Here is a 17,727-nt window from a genome sequence, read left to right as displayed (position 1 = left end):
GGTTATCAAGTGAGGCAAAGTACAAGGAGAATCGTGTCCATTTGCCCATATGTACAGCACAAAGGCATTTCAGATAACAGCACAAAGAATGAACTGTTTAGAAACTGACTCCCATCATGATTTTTTGAATATAACAGACATTGTCTTCACTTTTTGATACAGTATCTTGCACTAAATAGCAAATTAGTAAATTCAGAGTAAATTCTTACCATCAGGGAGATATACAGGCTATAAGAATGATCACTTTTCATGTCAGTTTTGTTTTCCACATATTCCTTAAACAAGTACTTTGAATTAATATTTAAAGCTCATCTTTCTGAGGAAAAATCCTAGACTGAAGATGGGTTTTTTTACAAGCAATTGAAAGAGAAGGGTTTAGCTTTCCAAAGTTGGATTTGTAATATTTTCAATCTAAACAGACATGGGGGAAAAAAAGCAGAGGAGGGGAGAGACCCAAGACAAAGAGATATGTGACAAAAAGTTGTTTGTTAAAATTGGGATTTTTGTTGTTAAGCTTTAATAGGTTGTGGGACGTTTCCCCGCACCCCACAATTCTTCTTCTCAACGAGGAGTTAATTGGGTTAATACATTTGAGATCTCCCTTTCATAAGAGAAACCTAGTAACATGAAAGAGAGACAAAATTGCACTTGCTCTTACCTTGCGTGATTTGGTGCCAAATCTAACCTGTTAAAAACCTGTTTGAGAAAATAAAGTTTCATGAATGTTGTACAGAAAAGTGGCAGAGAGGACAAATTCAGGATTATGAATAGTCAACATAAAAATACTCAAAAAGAACAGGAGTACTTGTGGCACCTTAGAAACTAACAAATGTATTTGAGCATAAGCTTTCGTGGGCTACAGCTATGTATCTGATGAAGTGAGCTGTAGCCCACAAAAGCTTATGCTCAAATACATTTGTTAGTCTCTAAGGTGCCACAAGTGCTCCTGTTCTTTTTGGAGATGCAGACTAACATGGCTGCTACTCTGAAACCTGTCATAAAAAATACGAGACTTCTCAAATTACATAGGCATGATTGCATAGATGTTATCTAAGGGAAATAACTCCTTGTTGGAGATGTGAAAGAGCAGATGGAGACATTTGATATAAAATAATTGATCAACTTCATTTAGAGCAATCAGCTAGCTTGAAAACATCAGCTAATTTATTTTGTTTGACACCTCACTATATCTTAAGCTACTACTTTGATACGATGGTGATGTGTGCTCTATGGCAATAGCCACTCTACAAAAAACAATAGATACATAAGGGATTTTACATTTGTTCTTAGAAGTAGCTCATGTCAAAAGACTCTGGGGAGTCCAGTTCAGCTGGCCTGTCCAGGAGGGATAGTTCCATAGTCCTGCTGTCACCTAAACTACTTTGAGGAATCAAGTGCTGTTGCCAGTGCACGGCTGGCATTACCTGCCCCATCATTGTCACTCTTTTTAACCATTCCAAGGGGCTTGTGCTGTGTCTCCTTTTTTTCCTCAGGTTGGATTGCCAAAAGGTAGTAGAAATTTTTCTCTCTTGAGGTCGGTGGGGGGATCCCTGTGGAAGAGGGGAATGAAGCAAACCCAGTATAGTCCTTCACTCCTTCCTTCCGAGACTGTGGATGCTCTTCTCTGTGAATACCATGTGACTAGAGCGCCTTAGATTTTGAAAAAAAACATGGTGGTCTGGAGAATAGTGGCAACCAGTGGTCCCTCCCACTTGTCAGGACATTGTACCTTGGCAAATGATCACATTTTTCTAAATGAAATTCTACCAGGAGTTAATACTGCCAGAGTTGAGCCACCAGTGGCGGCCTGGCTATGAGTGAGCTGCGCAGGCTAGCTCTTAACCCAGCAACAGCTGCTCCTCACTGGTTGCTCAATGCTTATGGCCACTACTGTTTCTGCTCCTGTGTTGCCTTGTTCCTGCTGCTCCTGCCTTGCACCCAGACTTGCTTCTTTCCTGCTCATGCCTTGACCCCCCTCCTTGCCTGATACCCTGTTCACTCCAGTTCCTGACCTCCAGCTTGACATGTGGCTTTGGCTTCTGACTACCAATTCTGGGTTGACCCTCGGCTCTGATTTCTGACTCTTGAACTCCACCTTGACCCTTTGCTCCAGCTTCTCACCACTGGGTATCTTATCTCACTCAAGAGTGTGGCAATGGACCTCTGGAAGGTGACACCCATCACTGATTGGGTGGCACCTAAGGATGACTGTGGAATCCAATGCTTCTTGGGTCTGCTAATTTTTATAGATGACTTAGCCCAGTATTCTTTGCTCTGGCCAGTCCTCACACAGCTTTGCTGCAAAAGGGAGTCCAGTTTTCATGGTTCTCAGAAGCACAGCCTGCCTTTGATAATTTTTGAAACAGAGATCCATCACACCTCATATCTTGATCCACTCAGACCCTGCCAGATCATTTACAGTGGAGGTGAACATTTCAAACTTTGCACTGGGGCAGTCCTTTCCCAACCCACTGATGAAATGATCAACTTCACATGTGTGCTTTTTATTTGCAAAAACGCACTCCTGCTGAGATGAATTATGACATCCTGGAGAAGAACTGCGGGCCATGAAAACAGCCTTTGAAGAAAGGTGCTATCTTCTGGAAAGGGCTATACTCCCAGTCCAAGTTCTGATGGATCATAAAAACTTGCAATACCTAAAAATGGCCAGACATCTGATCCAACAGCAGGCATGCTGATCCATCTTCTTTGTGTGCTTCGAGTTTGTGATCTCCTCCGGGCCAGGGGACAAAGAGGGGGAAGGCGGATGCATTGTCATGAAAGAGTGAGTACTACAAACTTGGTGAGGAGACTATGTCCATGATTCTCAAGCCCTCAAACTTCATTTCTAGCACCAGAGCCTCCAACCTGTTATCCTCAATCTGTTGTCAGTTACCTAGCATTCAGGTATCAGAGGGGTAGCCGTATTAGTCTGAATCTGTAAAAAGCAACAGAGGGTCCTGTGGCACCTTTGAGACTAACAGAAGTACTGGGAGCATAAGCTTTCGTGGGTAAGAACCTCACTTCTTCAGATGCAAGTAATGGAAATCTCCAGAGGCAGGTATATATCAGTGTGGAGATAACGAGGTTAGTTCAATCAGGGAGGGTGAGGTGCTCTGCTAGCAGTTGAGGTGTGAACACCAAGGGAGGAGAAACTGTTTCTGTTTTCCTAGCATTCAGTTTGCCATCCAAACCTATCAAACCTTAGACCACAACCCAAACAAGACCTCCACCGTCTTCACGTTTCAGGATGGGATTCTATACTATGAGGGACTCGTCTGTGTGCCTGAAGTAGCCACTCAGCTTTGAGTCCTACAACTCTGCCATGACACTCCCCTAGCAGGCTGCTTTGGCTGTTCAGAGACTCAAGACCTGGTTTCTAGGAACTTTTGCTTGCCTGCCATACATATCTCTGTTGCATCCTATGTAGATTCCTGCAATCTTTCCACCCAGACCAAGATCTCTGTTCAAGACCCCTCAGTCTCCTCCAGCCCTTACCCACTCCGCCTTGCTCTTGGACCATCATTTCCATGGTCTTTATCAAGGAACTATGAACCTTCAAAGGCCACGCTACCATTCTAGTGGTGGTTGACCTCTTGACCAAGGTGCCAGGTGCTTCCCTCTGCTCAGAAAACTGCCTGCTTGTTTGTGAGCAGCAAACAAAACAAAAGCAGCTTGTTTTTTCTCCACAGCTTGCCTATTGGTGTGGTATCTGTTGTGGATTCCAGTTTATTTCCAATTTCTGGTGAAAATTTTTATGCCATCTGAGTATTGATGCTCTAATCTCTACGGCTTATCACCCCAGCACCAATTAGCAGGCAGAGCAGGTCAATATGGTCCCTGAACAGTACCTACATAGTTTAGGAAGCAATCATCAAGATGATTGCCTGTCCCTAATCCCTCACACTAAATTCACTTACAATATCACAAATATCTCCTCCAAGTAGACTCCTTTCTTTGCTAACTGTGGTTTCCATCTTCGTGCTCATTCAGAGATCCTCTCTGAATCATCGATGCCTGCTATTACTGAACTCAGGGACCACATTCAGCAGGTATACCAAGAACTCCAGAGACGTTTAGAAGTCATCAAGGCAACTTACAAATGGTATGCTGCCAACTGGTCCCACCAACCAACACCTGGCTTCAGTTTAGGGGAGAAGGTATGGTTGTCTGCCTGGAATCTGAGATTGACTCACCCTTCCATGAAGCTGGACTATAAGTAGCTGAGGACTTTCCAGATCATACAAAAGACTGACCTGGTTACATTCAAGTTACAGCTACCAGATTACTTAAAGATTCGTCCTATCTTCTAGGTCTCTCTTCTAAAACCTTTAGTCAAGAATTCCTTCCCACTTGATACTACTTCCCCACCCCGCACCCTCTTCCTCCTAAATCATTCAGAGCCAAGAAAAATATATAGGTCATCAGATTCTAGATTCTTGTCGGGTCTGAGAAAAACTATATCTAATTTAGTGGTTCTCAACTTTCCAGACTACTGTACCCCTTTCAGGAGTCTGATTTGTTTTGCATGCCCCAAGTTTCACCTCTTAATCAGACATAAAAGTATAAAAAGTGTTACAGCACACTATATTACTGAAGCCCGAGCCCCCCTGCCTGCAGAACATGTCCATGCCCTGGATCTCCTGTATGCCTTTCACTATACTTACCCTGAGAAACCAGGTCCCAGGGCCCCTAGACAACACTCTCGGTGCAGGGGAGGACACTGTCAGGAATCAGGGCCTACAGCACAGCTAGTCTCCAGGCAGCCTCATCAGTACTGTTGACCTGAAGCAGGACAACTGACTGTCCATGCCACCTGTCTTAAATTAGCAACAGCTCACTGACTGCCCAATGCTCATATGCACCACTTTGCCTGCTCTTATGTTACCTTGTTCCTTCTGCTCCTGCCTTGAACCAAGATTTGCCTCTGTCTTGAATCCCTCCTTGCCTGATACCCTGTTTTCTCCAGTTCATGACCTCTGGCTTCTGACTATTGATGCTGACTTGACCCTCAGCTCTGGTATCTAGCTTCTGACCTCTGGCTTGACCCTTGGCACCAATTTCCAACTACTGACTCCAGCTTTGCTCCTAGTCCTTGGTTCCCAATGCTTGCTCTGACTACTAGGCATGACACCAGCTCCAACCACTAAGTCTGACACCACTCTGACCACTAAGCTATACCATCGGGGGGGGAGGGATAGCTCAGTGGTTTGAGCATTGGCCTGCTAAACCCAGGGTTGTGAGTTCAATCCTTGAGGGGGCCACTTAGGGATCTGGGGCAAAATCAGTACTTGGTCCTGCTAGTGAAGGCAGGGGGCTGGACTCGATGACCTTTCAAGGTCCCTTCTAGGAGATAGGATATCTCCATTTATTTAAATTTATCAGCTGACAAAAAATTACAGGAGATTCCTAATAATTCTAAAATGTAATCACAATTCTGGCCCTGCCACCCTTTAGCATCTACCATTTTCCTATATCAGTTTTCAGAACTCTTACCTGTATTGGACTTCCAGTTCCATCATCTCTTACACTCACTTCCAGTGGGCTTTGCTTGCAATCTTGTCAGTCTCTGTTAGACTGACCACACACACCTCTTGAGGTAGAAGTGGATAGTAAGCTAGAATTGGAAATGCCAGCATCAGAAGAAACTCAGCTGGGGTTGGAGGATTCAGCTAGAGGTTGTGGGGAATCAAAGAGAAAAGATGAGGCTGTGAACTGGGACATTTTAAAAAATAACAGTTTATGTTGTTTCCATGACTTTTGCAAGAAGAGATAAAAGTTAGTATTAATTGAGCATGGAAATAATATAAGTAATTTAAATCATGGAATCTGTGGCTGTCATGCAATCCATGACAGACTTGCTAGCCTAGTCATGACAATATGCAGTTCTGTGTCACCACAAACATATAAGGTGATGTAGGATTAGAAAGCTTTCTGTTCATTTGGATGAAATGTAAAGTGAAGAGATTTTTGCCAGTGAGATGAGTCTGTGTTTCAATGTGTTTGGCACTACAAGTGGTTTGGTCTATGTTTTTATTATTTTTCAGTATGGATTTGCAGTGAAATACAATACAGATTATAACATCTATTCCATCCTTAAGATTCATGGGATATACATTGCCAAATTTATCTTTACAAAATTCTGTGCAAAGAGAGTGAGACTTTTGTGGCAATCTTCCTTTAATGACATCAACTTTTCAGTAATGGTCTCTGTCAAGGCTGGATCCCCACTTTGAACTTTAGGGTACAAATGTAGGGGCCTGCATGAAAACTTCTAAGCTTAACTACCAGCTTAGCTCTGGTTCGGCTGCCACCATTTCAATGGATTCCCTTCCTGGGAAACCTTGAAAAACCTTCACCAAATCCCTGGTGAAAACAAATCCAAACCCCTTGGATCTTAAAACAAGGAGAAATTAACCATTCCCCTCCTTCCTCTCACCAACTCCTGGTGAATCAAGATCCAAACCCCTTGGATCTTAAAACAAGGAGAAATTAACCATTCCCCTCCTTCCTCTCACCAACTCCTGGTGAATCAAGATCCAAACCCCTTGGATCTTAAAACAAGGAGAAATTAACCATTCCCCTCCTTCCTCTCACCAACTCCTGGTGAATCAAGATCCAAACCCCTTGGATCTTAAAACAAGGAGAAATTAACCATTCCCCTCCTTCCTCTCACCAACTCCTGGTGAATCAAGATCCAAACCCCTTGGATCTTAAAACAAGGAGAAATTAACCATTCCCCTCCTTCCTCTCACCAACTCCTGGTGAATCAAGATCCAAACCCCTTGGATCTTAAAACAAGGAGAAATTAACCATTCCCCTCCTTCCTCTCACCAACTCCTGGTGAATCAAGATCCAAACCCCTTGGATCTTGAACAAGGAAAAATCAATCAGGTTCTTAAAAAGAAGGTTTTTAATTAAAGTAAAAGGTAAAAATCATCTCTGTTAAATCAGTATGGAAATTAACCTTACAGGGTAATCAAACTTAAAGAGCTCAGAGGACTCCCCTCTAGTCTCAGGTTCAAAGTACAGCAAACAAAGATAAACACTCTGGTAAAAGGTACATTTACAAGTTGAGAAAAACAAAGGAAAACTAACACGCCTTGCCTGGCTATTTACTTACAAGTTTGAAATAGGAGAGACTTGTTTAGAAAGATGTGGAGAACCTGGATTGATGTCTGGTCCCTCTCAGTCCCGAGAATGAACACACTCCCAAACAAAGAACACAAACAAAAGCCTCCCCCCCCCCCCCCAAGATTTGAAAGTATCTTGTCCCCTTATTGGTCCTTTAGGTCAGATGCCAGCCAGGTTACCTGAGCTTCTTAACCCTTTACAGGGAAAAGGATTTTGGAGTCTCTGGCCAGGAGGGGTTTTATAGTACTGTACACAGGACAGCTGTTACCCTTCCCTTTATAGTTATGACACGCCCCCCAAATCACAGATGGTGTTGGATGTTCGGTTCCACACTGGCTGTGATTTTTTCCTGGAGTTCTAGGAGAAAACAGAGTTAATAAGACACATGTACCTTTAGACATACTACTGATTATATAAAAACTAACAATATGTTTCATTCCAAGAACAATTGTTAATCAGTTAACTCTGGGAAACTTTCCCGGGAGAGTGCATCAGCCACTTTGTTAGAAGCTCCCGAAATGTGTTGTATTTCAAAATCAAAATCTTGGAGAGCTAAACTCCACTGAAGAAGTTTTTTGTTATTTCCTTTGGCGGTATGAAGCCACTGTAGCGCAGCATGGTCTGTTTGTAGTTGGAAACGCCGTCCCCAAACATATGGGCGTAGCTTTTCCAGCGCGTACACAATGGCATAGCATTCCTTTTCGCTGATTGACCAATGGCTTTCCCTCTCAGACAGTTTCTTACTGAGAAATACGACAGGATGGAATTCTTGATCCGGTCCTTCCTGCATTAAAACTGCTCCCACGCCTCGCTCGGACGCATCTGTGGTTACTTGGAACGGTTTGTCAAAGTCTGGGGCCCTTAGCACAGGGTCAGACATGAGTGTTGCCTTAAGCTGGTTAAAGGCCTTTTGACACTCATCAGTCCACTGAACTGCATTTGGGTGTTTCTTTCTGGTTAGGTCTGTCAGCGGGGCGGCGATTTGGCTGTAGTGGGGTACAAATCGCCTATAATATCCAGCCAAGCCTAAGAAGGATTGGACCTGTTTCTTAGACTTTGGAACCGGCCACTTTTGGATAGCATCCACTTTGGCCTGTAGGGGATTTATAGTTCCTTGACCCACCTGGTGCCCCAGGTAAATCACTCTGTTTTGGCCTATTTGACACTTTTTAGCCTTAACAGTTAGTCCTGCCTGCTGGATGCGCTCGAAAACTTTTTCCAGGTGCTCCACGTGCTCTGCCCATGAATCAGAAAAAATGGCCACATCATCGAGGTAGGCAACTGCAGATTCTCCCAATCCCGCTAGGAGACCATCTACAAGTCTTTGGAAGGTGGCGGGTGCATTTCGCAACCCGAAAGGGAGTACATTGAATTCATACACCCCTGCCTGGGTGACGAAGGCTGACCTTTCCTTAGCGGGTTCATCTAGTGGTACTTGCCAGTACCCCTTGGTTAAGTCCAAAGTAGAGATGAATTGGGCATGTCCCAATTTCTCCAATAGCTCATCTGTGCGTGGCATTGGATAGTTGTCAGGACGAGTTACAGCATTTAGCTTACGGTAGTCCACGCAAAAGCGTATTTCCCCATCTGGTTTGGGAACTAGAACCACTGGAGATGCCCATGCACTCTTAGAGGGGCGGATTATACCCATCTGTAGCATGTCCTGGATCTCCCTTTGTATAGCAGTTTTGGCATGAGGTGACTCCCGGTAGGGTGGGGTTCTAATAGGGTGAGCATTACCTGTGTCATTGGAGTGGTATGCCCGTTCGGTCCATCCTGGAGTGGCTGAGAAAATTGGTGCAAAGCTTGTGCACAGCTCCTTGATCTGCTGTCGCTGCAGACGTCCAAGGGTCGTGGAGAGGTTCACCTCTTCCACGCCACCATCCTTTTTTCCTTCATAGTAGACACCTTCAGGCCACTCCGCGTCATCTGTTTCCTGGGCTGTAAACTGGCAAACATTTAATTCTCTGGAATGAAAGGGCTTAAGAGAATTAACATGGTATACCTTAGGCTTTATGTTGGAGGTGGGGGAGGCTATGAGATAGTTAACAGCTCCTAGGCGCTCCTGGACCGTGAATGGTCCTTCCCACGATGCTTCCATTTTATGGGCCTGGAGCGCCTTTAAGACCATGACTTGGTCTCCTACTTTGAAGGACCGTTCTCTGGAATGTTTATCATACCAGGCCTTTTGCTCTTCCTGAGCATCCTTTAGGTTTTCTTTAGCAAGGGCCAAAGAATGTCGGAGGGTGTTTTGTAGGTTGCTTACAAAGTCTAGAATGTTAGTTCCTGGAGAAGGCGTAAACCCCTCCCATTGCTGCTTCACCAACTGTAATGGCCCCTTAACCTCACGGCCATACACAAGTTCAAATGGTGAAAAAACCCTAAACTGGGATGTGGTACAGCCCTGTAGGCAAAAAGCAACTGCTGCAACACGAGGTCCCAATCATTGGAGTGTTCATTTACAAATTTACGTATCATGGCCCCCAAAGTTCCATTAAACCTCTCCACCAGGCCATTGGTTTCATGGTGGTAAGGGGTGGCAACCAAGTGATTCACCCCATGAGCTTCCCACAGGTTTTCCATGGTCTCTGCCAGGAAATTAGTTCCCGAATCTGTAAGGATGTCGGAGGGCCAACCTACCCTGGCAAAAATGTCTGTTAATGCCTGGCACACACTTTTAGCCCTGGTGTTGCTTAAGGGTTCTGCTTCCGGCCATCGGGTAGCAAAATCCATGAAAGTCAGTACGTACTGCTTTCCTCTGGGTGTCTTCTTTGGGAAAGGACCCAGAATATCCACAGCTACGCGCTGAAATGGGACCTCAATTATGGGTAGTGGCTGGAGAGGGGCTTTAACCTGGTCTTGGGGCTTTCCCACTCATTGGCACACCTCACAAGACCGGACATAATTAGTAACGTCCTTGCCCATTCCCTCCCAGTGGAAGGACTTCCCCAACCGGTCCTTGGTTCTGTTCACCCCAGAATGGCCACTGGGATGATCATGGGCTAAGCTCAAGAGCTTTACCCGATACTTAGTGGGAACTACCAACTGTCTTTAAGGATGCCAGTCTTCCTGGTGCCCACCAGAAAGAGTCTCCTTGTATAAAAGTCCTTGTTCTACAACAAACCGGGATCGGTTAGAAGAGCTGAGAGGCGGTGGGGTGCTCCGCGCCGCCGCCCAAGCTTTCTGAAGGCTGTCATCTGCTTCCTGCTCGGCCTGGAACTGTTCCCTTGATGCTGGAGACATCAGTTCCTCCTTGGACTGTGGACTGGGGCTTGGTCCCTCTGGAAGCGATGCAGGTGCTGGGGCTGTTTCCATTGACTGTGAACCGCTGTCCGCTGGTGCACTATGTGGTATTTCAGGCTCTGGCTGAGTCTCTTGGGTAGGGTTATCTGCTGCTTCTGCCAGTTCCGGCTCGCTGGTGCCCTCTGGCGTTGGAGTTGTAGACGGGTTTGCAAGCGCTGGACTCAGGGCTGGCAATGGTTCTGGTGCTGGTTGCGTTGACAGTTCCGGTTCTGGGACTGGCTTTGGCTGGGTCTCTGGGATTGGATCCACTACGGCTGTTGCAGTCGTTGGCAGGGGATCCAGTTCCACCACCTTTGTCTGGGTCTCCGGTAACACAGACGGGGCCCTGGTGGACGGCTCAGGAACAGGGATGGGGGTGAAAGGTTGCTTAGCCTGGCTGCGGGTGACTATTCCCACCCTCTTGGCTAGCTTCACATGGTTGGCCAAATCTTCCCCCAGCAGCATGGGAATGGGATAATTGTCATAGACTGCAAAAGTCCACATTCCTGACCAGCCCTTGTGCTGGACATGCAACGTGGCTGTAGGCAAGGTTACAGACTGTGACACGAAAGGTTGAATTGTCACTGTAGCCTCTGGGTTGATGAGTTTGGGGTCCACTAGGGATTGGTGGATAGTTGACACTTGAGCCCCAGTGTCCCTCCAAGCGGTAACCTTCTTTCCGCCCACTCTCAAGGTTTCCCTTCGCTCTGAGGGTATGAGAGAGGCATCTGGGTTTGGGGATCTTTGGTGTGATTGGGGTGTAATGAACTGTAATCGGTTGGGGTTCTTGGGGCAGTGAGCCTTTATATGTCCCAGTTCATTACATTTAAAACATCGCCCTGCTAAGGTATCACCGGGACGATGTTGGTTGGTGGAGACTGGTGTGGTGGGGTGAGAAGGCGTCTGGGGTTTCCCTTGGGATGTGGGTGGGGCCTTGGGTTGTCCCCGGTGGTAAGGTTTTGTTTCGGCCTGCCCCTTCTGATATTCGCTCCAACTGCTACTAGTTTTTTTCTTTTCTGCCACCTCCACCCATTGGGATCCAATCTCCCCCACCTCAGTTACAGTTTTGGGCTTCCTATCTAGGATGTACCTTTCTATTTCCTCAGGAACACCCTCTAAAAACTGCTCCATTTTTACTAGGGAAAGCAGATCTTCCAGAGATTGAACATTTGCTCCTGATACCCAGGCATCACAATTTTTGTCAATGTGGTAGGCATGACGGGTAAATGACACATCGGGTTTCCACTTTAGGGCTCTGAACCGCCGACGGGCATGCTCGGGTGTTAGCCCCATTCTGAGTCTGGCCTTGTTTTTAAAAAGTTCATAACTGTTCATGTGTTCCTTAGGCATTTCAGCCGCCACCTCTGCTAAGGGTCCACTGAGCTGCGGCCTCAGCTCTACCATGTACTGGTCTGCAGCGATGCTGTATCCAAGGCAGGCCCTTTCAAAATTTTCTAAGAAGGCCTCAGTATCATCACCTGCCTTGTAGGTGGGGAATTTTCTGGGATGGGAAGTGGTACCTGGAGGGGGGTTGTTAGCATTGGCTGGTGCATCCTGCTTAGCCTTTGCTACTTCCAGTTCATGCTTCCTTTCTTTTTCTCTCTCCTCCATCTCTTTTTCTTTCAGCTCCATCTCTCTCTTGTGGGCCTCCTCTTTGGCTTTTTCTTCTCTTTCTCTCTGCTCTGTCTCGAGTTTTGTTAATTGAAGCAGTCTCTGATGTTTTCTTTCATTTTCTTCTGCTTCTAGTTTGGCCAGTTCTATTTTGTTAGCTACTTCTTTGGTAGTCATTTTCCTGTTTTCTTGTGCTGGGTAACCCCCTCTGCAGTTGGCTGAAACTGGGAAGCTCTCAGCTCTGGCTGCTGCTGAGTTAACAAAGACTTTCTAACTCGCTACTCCCGAGGATGTAAAAAGAAAAAAAAACAATTCAGCTTGTAAAGTCCTTTTACCAGTCAAGTTTGCTAATTGAACCCTTCTCTTAACAAAGGACCTGTTAAAAAAACTTAACACCTCTGCCTTCAGGCAAGGAGAGATAAGATATGCATCTATCTACTTCCAGCTCGGCTTTCCAAGCAGCTAGAAGGAAAAAAAAATCTCACTGGCTTTTGGGTTTAAAATGATCCCACCGCTATCCACCATGTCAAGGCTGGATCCCCACTTTGAACTTTAGGGTACAAATGTAGGGGCCTGCATGAAAACTTCTAAGCTTAACTACCAGCTTAGCTCTGGTTCGGCTGCCACCATTTCAATGGATTCCCTTCCTGGGAAACCTTGAAAAACCTTCACCAAATCCCTGGTGAAAACAAATCCAAACCCCTTGGATCTTAAAACAAGGGGAAATTAACCATTCCCCTCCTTCCTCCCACCAACTCCTGGTGAATCAAGATCCAAACCCCTTGGATCTTAAAACAAGGAGAAATTAACCATTCCCCTCCTTCCTCTCACCAACTCCTGGTGAATCAAGATCCAAACCCCTTGGATCTTGAACAAGGAAAAATCAATCAGGTTCTTAAAAAGAAGGTTTTTAATTAAAGTAAAAGGTAAAAATCATCTCTGTTAAATCAGTATGGAAATTAACCTTACAGGGTAATCAAACTTAAAGAGCTCAGAGGACTCCCCTCTAGTCTCAGGTTCAAAGTACAGCAAACAAAGATAAACACTCTGGTAAAAGGTACATTTACAAGTTGAGAAAAACAAAGGAAAACTAACACGCCTTGCCTGGCTATTTACTTACAAGTTTGAAATAGGAGAGACTTGTTTAGAAAGATGTGGAGAACCTGGATTGATGTCTGGTCCCTCTCAGTCCCGAGAATGAACACACTCCCAAACAAAGAACACAAACAAAAGCCTCCCGCCCCCAAGATTTGAAAGTATCTTGTCCCCTTATTGGTCCTTTAGGTCAGATGCCAGCCAGGTTACCTGAGCTTCTTAACCCTTTACAGGGAAAAGAATTTTGGAGTCTCTGGCCAGGAGGGGTTTTATAGTACTGTACACAGGACAGCTGTTACCCTTCCCTTTATAGTTATGACAGTCTCACATTCAGTAGTCTGGTACTTACCCTTTGTTATTGGCCTGATCTAGTAAATCAGTGAATAGACTCCCCTTGAGTTTGGCAGGCTTTGGATCATGCCCTATGAGCTTGTCAAACAAAACAAAAAACCCCAACCAGCAATAGCCAGTTAATATCCTCATGTATTAGTATTTTAAAATGATTGAAAAACAACTCAAACCAAAATGAAGAATAAACAAAAATGGGAAAAAAAGGTTTTCTGATAACTTCTATTAAAATTGATCTAAACTGTTCAGAGTTGGAAAGTCAGTAAAAAAAAAGTCTCTTGTATTTTACTACAGCAAAGACATTATATTTTTGTGAATATGAATGGGAAACAGTTCACAGTAAATTAATCCATTGCAGAGCACTACATGGTAACCAAATTTCTGTGTTTTTCCTCATGAATTCAAACTGCTATACACAAATAGTACAAGATTCCCCCCCACGGATACAATATGGCACCTACTTATGATTGTTTTTTGTAAACTGGTTTTTATCCCAAAACCAATCAAAAAGACACACAACCAAATATTGGCAAAACTACCATCAGGTATCTTCATATGTTCTGAAGATGTCACATTTGAAAGACTTCTAATCTGTGGTCAGAAAATTTAAATAAAATATTTTACAGTCATATTCTCTAAATCCCTATTACTATAGTGTTAGGGAAATGCTCTAATTTTGTTGAAATTAAATAAAGACAGATATTTGTTTAGAATCCTTGTTACCATGGCCAATAAATATATTTCATTGCTATGGTTGCAAAAACAAATATGCACTGTTGGAATGTGGTTAACAAACATATAAGAATAAAGCAACGTGGAAGGACTTACTGTCTGGATAAGGTTAATAACTAAACTTTTGGAGGATAGATGAAGCAAATAGGATTGATTAAAACCAAATTATTATTACAACATTATAATAACAATATGTAGACTTGTATTTCTTCAATTCTGCCATATTCTCTAAGGAGCAAATTCCAATCCCACAGTGCAGCCCAAGTAACTGATCTGCTGGGGATCAGATCTTGGGGAATGGCAGTGGAAATGCTCCATGGTGTCTGTTTCATTTGGTGTAATCTACATCCATTACTCCATTGGGCGAAAGGTCTATTCTGTGGATCTAAAGGTTATGACCCTGCTGCAGAACGATGTGGGTGTCAATATGATGCCACACAATGGAGTTTCTATTTCTTTTTTTTTTTCAGTTGGCTTTTTAAAAAACATAGCATTAAAATGATAAAGTTGCTAAATCAAGTACTCAAAAGATAGGAAATGCCAGAATTAAGGTTGCCTGTGCAACCTAAATCAGCTCTTTGTGTATATGTATTATGGTACAGTCCTTAATTACATGAACACATTCTACTTTTTCCATGGGACCCCAGCCTCATTCTGTTCAAAGGATGGACCTTCTCTAGGGATGAATCAGAGTTATGTAGTGAAGGAGGCTATTGTCTGTAAGACCTCTATCTCATTTGTTGGATTCTAGTTCCTTTGCCAAAGAGTTTCCACATATTGCTAGGCAAATTACTTAAATCAAAATTTTCCCAGTTGGACACTAATTGCGTGTCCCTCATGTTCTGGGTGCCTGATTTGAGACCTTGGAGTCTGTTATGAATTTTAGTAAGGTTTGAACTTACTTAGTAATTAAAGAAACCTTAGAGTAGCCAGTCAATTTGACCCATAGGTCAATAAGTATGATTTGCAGAAGTGCTGAGTACTCACAGTTGCAACTGAAGTCAATAGAAGCTCTGATTTGAACATATAAAGTGCTGTATAATGTTAAAAACACTGAAAAATCAAGTCCTATTCAAACACGACTACATCCGTTCACATTAGCAGAATCTATATGGAGGAGTTAGAGCACAACACACTGGTACATTCTACAAATCACATCCCATGGTGCAAACTCCAGAGTCGGGTAGACAAGCCTGACAATTAATGGGAAATCTGTGGGTCAGGTGAAACTGTTCTACAGGCTCATAGGCTGTACTTTTGACACCCATATTAAATATATCTAGAGAGAGGGAAAGAACTTGGAAAATAAAGATGTAAAATAGCAGACGGTGTTGAATTACTCATGTACACAATAAGCCAAAAAATCCATCTATTTTCTATTCTTTTGTGTATTTTTTTTCTTTCAGAATTAGTATCATGGCTGTATATATAATATATAGAAAGACCATAAAATATAATGCAAATAATTTATGTAAACTTCAGCCAAATTTACTTCTGCTTATTTGTTTCAAATTAAACTGGCACAAAATGAAAAAAAACTTTCATATTTTAACAATTGTTACTAGGCTGATTACTTTTAAAGAAACTGAAACTTAGTTTTGACTGCACTTTTACTCTGTACCAAGGGAAATGGGTACAAAGGTGTAATTGTTATATTAGACCCAGCCTGATTTATTCACATACTTTCCTCTAGTTCTGCATGATTATTTCTACATGCTAATCCTTATAAATAAATTAACTAGTTCCCTTTCATTTTTCATGTGAGAACAACGTATTCAGCTTGGGTCTTTCTTTCACTTTATATCATACTTTGTTAATAATAAATGGTTTTCTGACTACTACATTTTTCTTTTTAAGAGAAGGAGAACATTAATAATGTAACTTCTCTCCCTTTTAGCAGTAAAAACAGAATAAGGCCAAGGTTAAAACACTGCAAACATTTTCTTGGTCATGAAATAGGAAGAACATATTAAGTGCATTGAGAAAACTCTTACCTAGAAGAAGTGTCTGCATTTTTCTTGGGTTGGTATGGGAGTCATTCTCCCTCACTATTGACTTCTAAATAAAGATTTCCCTTCAATCACTACTTTGCCTCCAAAATCAATACTGTCATTATTAGATTATGTTCAAAGTGTCATGCAGCCCTAACAGAGATATTGTCAGGCTTGGTTACCTCCTCTCTTTTGTTTTGCCCCTCTTCTTTCCTGAGCTGGTGACCTTGCAGGCAGCAAACATCTGCCTGGTGATTAATATGTCTGTCTGAAAATTCAAGTCATGGTTTATATCAGTGGGCCCTAACAGGGCACTAGGCAAAACTCAGCTACATGTGGATTTAAATTCTGTCGATTTCTATCAGAACAAACCAAATAGAGGCATCCGTTTTTGCTTAATTCATAATAATTTGTTCATTCAATTAAACTGCTAAATTTTAAGCATTCCCTGTACTTGATTGTTTAGGTAGTTTTCTACAAGTTTTTCCAGAGAACATTTTGAAACAGACTTCCTTCATTCTTACAATACATGAAATATTTTTTGGGGGGGTTGTTCCACATATGGTGATACATAAACCATATGCAGTGCTCAAAGAAAGATTTGTGTGGACTGTTCCCCCACATTCCGACTCTCGAATGCGATGAAGAAAAAGATATTTCTGCTAATGTGGAAAGAAGAAATAATGTGGAAATGTGAATAGGACTATATTAAATACATAGATCTTAGTGCAAGATCAAAACTCTCTTTGCTTCAGAAACATTGTCCAGATTCTCCTCCCATACCAGGAAAAATTTGGAGTAGCTTTTGAAGTCAATAGTTATACTGGTATAAAACTGAAATGGGAGGAAAAGCAATGTGGAAAAAGTTGATTTCCTTTCAGTCACATTTACTTCAGACAACCTTAGCCTAGGAGCAGATGTAAATTGTCATAGCTCCTTTGAAATCAGCGGAGGATCTGCCCCTAAAAGATTTAAAAGTGCTCATGACTGGTTAGACTAATGGTAGCTTTACCATTGACTTCAATGAGAGCAGAGTTAGGCCAATGCAGAGTGCTTTTGAAAATTCTACTCTTAGAATTCTTTTGAGCAACTTCTGTTTGCTCAAATTTGAAATGTAAATCACCTAAAAAACAAATAAGCAAACAACACTGAGATGCAATTTTTTTTTAAGTCTTCTTAAAAGATTGGGAGAGAGAGTGAGCTTTTAAAATGTCCAAGTGTTTTACTACCAGTCAAATTTTGTTGGCTTCCCCCCTACCCTATTTTTGAGGGGTGGGAGTTGAGCAGGGGGGACTGATAACAGATTTTTCATTTTGGTCTGGCGGTAAAGCTGTTGGGCATTGTCTAGACAGTATAGGCTGGTGGGGACTGTGACAAGGAGAAGTGAAGTTATTAGAGATACTGAGATTTCCATGTACTGGAAAATAGAAAGAGAGTAAGAAAGACGAAGAATAATGGACAATGAGAATGTTGAATTAGTTAAAGAATGGGAAGACAAAATAATAATAGGACTTTACAAACAGAGGTCATGTTT

The 17,727-nt window shown here is 42.9% G+C and overlaps 1 long non-coding RNA gene across 1 annotated transcript; it reads right to left on the bottom strand.

Moving 5' to 3' along the window:
• Positions 1-657: 657 nt before the first annotated feature.
• Positions 658-16,402, bottom strand: LOC122172324 (uncharacterized). Its single transcript, XR_006172523.2, has 3 exons — positions 16,197-16,402; positions 5,497-5,672; positions 658-696 (listed from the first exon to the last, which is right to left on the bottom strand). It is a non-coding gene; the product is annotated as an uncharacterized LOC122172324 (long non-coding RNA).
• Positions 16,403-17,727: the final 1,325 nt, after the last annotated feature.

Source organism: Chrysemys picta, chromosome 5 (genome assembly GCF_011386835.1).
Source record: "Chrysemys picta bellii isolate R12L10 chromosome 5, ASM1138683v2, whole genome shotgun sequence".
Classification (NCBI taxonomy): Eukaryota; Metazoa; Chordata; order Testudines; family Emydidae; genus Chrysemys; species Chrysemys picta.
This window is presented reverse-complemented; position numbering and strand designations above follow the sequence as displayed.